Source organism: Macadamia integrifolia, unplaced genomic scaffold (assembly GCF_013358625.1).
Source record: "Macadamia integrifolia cultivar HAES 741 unplaced genomic scaffold, SCU_Mint_v3 scaffold_5A, whole genome shotgun sequence".
In the NCBI taxonomy this organism is placed as follows: domain Eukaryota; kingdom Viridiplantae; phylum Streptophyta; class Magnoliopsida; order Proteales; family Proteaceae; genus Macadamia; species Macadamia integrifolia.
The window spans coordinates 63,336-65,044 of record NW_024870671.1 but is presented as its reverse complement, the minus strand read 5'-3'; the positions used below and the strand labels follow the sequence as shown (position 1 = coordinate 65,044).

The window sequence follows — 1,709 nt, the reverse complement described above, 5'->3', positions numbered from 1 at the left end:
TTAGAAAATAGAGAGGGATCCATATGAGATGTCTAAAACCCTATTTGGAGGAGAAACTACGACAATTTGTGGAACCAAGCATGGGGGGCTGCCTCAGGCCATATAGAGAACAGTGAAGCCTGTTAATAGAGCAGAACATTCTTACTTTTGCAGTGGTTGCTGGTCGACCTTCGTTACCACCACTAGAGATTCTACCAAACTCTAGTGAAGGTGGGAGGTACGACATGAATTAAGATTCCACAGGCAACATATGTGGAGCAACTGGGAAGGCATCGTTTTTCTTTGTTTGGTGGAGTGAATTTTAAGGCGATTTCTGTAACAAATGTTATACATACAATACTATATACGGATTTATAATAAAATCCAGCATACATTACCAATTAAAACTCTTACTAGTTATTCTTCTTAGTGTAAAAAAAAAAAAAAAAAAAAAAAAAAAAAAAAAAAATGAAAGGAGGGCAATATAAAGACTATAGGACATACACAATCAGCCCCTTTACCTTGTTCTTCACTAGATATTCTTCTCAGCGTACAAATGGAAGGAGGAGGTACTCAGCATAAACTAACTGCAAAGAGAGAATGTTTTTTTGTCATGAAATGCAGCAACAAACTCACAATTTCTAACATTCCCCCCCCCCTAAGTTGTATGTATGTATTGAGAAAGCAAAAAAGATAGAAATACGAAAAATAGGCAATTCCCATTACCTTCTTAGGACAAACCTAGAGACCTATGGCTCTATTTGTTTTACGGTAAAAAAACCAAAAGAAAGAAATATATTCAAATTCATGAAAATGTCAGATTGCACAACAGTAAGGCTATGTTTGGTAACCAAGAAAAGAGAAAAGAAAATAAAATAAAAAATTTAATAAATTTTGAATTTGAAAAGAAAGATAGACACAGAAAATCATTGTGTAGTCATTCCTTTTTGTCTTATTATTATTATTATTATTTTTTTGTATTATTTTCATTTCTTGGTTACCAAACATAGCCTAAGGGTGTGGCTTGTTGTCACTGTGTATGGGGATCAAGTTTTGCCTTCACGGAGAGGAGTGGGGAGGTAGATGTAGGAGATTTTCTTGAAATATCACCAGAGTTATAGCTCCAAAATCCTTAAAAAAAAAAAAATTTAAAGTAGAAAACATTCAAGATAAATAATAAAATTTCTTAAATACTCTTTGATCATATGGTAAGAGGGTTATTTCAAATTGCATTTGGGTCCTTCTAAAGCAAAATATCATCAATTTTAAAATTTTAATTAGGTAATGAAGTATGGCTTTTATTAGAAGAAGAAGAAGAAGAAGAAATATGCTGCCTGTGTAGTATTGGAAGATATAGTGTTGTGGTTCCATTAATAAAAAATGTTGAACCATTTTGTACATCATAATGTTTTGTGAAAACAATGCAACTTACCTTCCATATGAACATGTAAAATGATTGTGTGGATAATTGATCTATAAGATCAACAGTCCTAGAATGAAGCAAAAGAACAGCAGCCATGCTAGAATGACCCAGTATCTACATCCAATAAGTTTGTTAGGATATCAAGTTAATAAAGGAAAAATTGTATGAATTCTAGTGAAATTAAAAATAGAAAATATAGTAAATTACATACCGTGATAAGTTTGAACAGTAAAGATGAAGAAGACGAAACTCCCATTATCACTCCAAGACCATAAGCAATCAAAAGGATGCTAATGCCGAAGGAGAA

The 1,709-nt window shown here is 32.7% G+C and overlaps 1 long non-coding RNA gene across 1 annotated transcript; it reads right to left on the bottom strand.

Moving 5' to 3' along the window:
* Positions 1-314: 314 nt before the first annotated feature.
* Positions 315-1,500, bottom strand: LOC122071710. The gene is made up of 2 exons (XR_006138257.1): positions 1,412-1,500; positions 315-566 (listed from the first exon to the last, which is right to left on the bottom strand). It is a non-coding gene; the product is annotated as an uncharacterized LOC122071710 (long non-coding RNA).
* Positions 1,501-1,709: the final 209 nt, after the last annotated feature.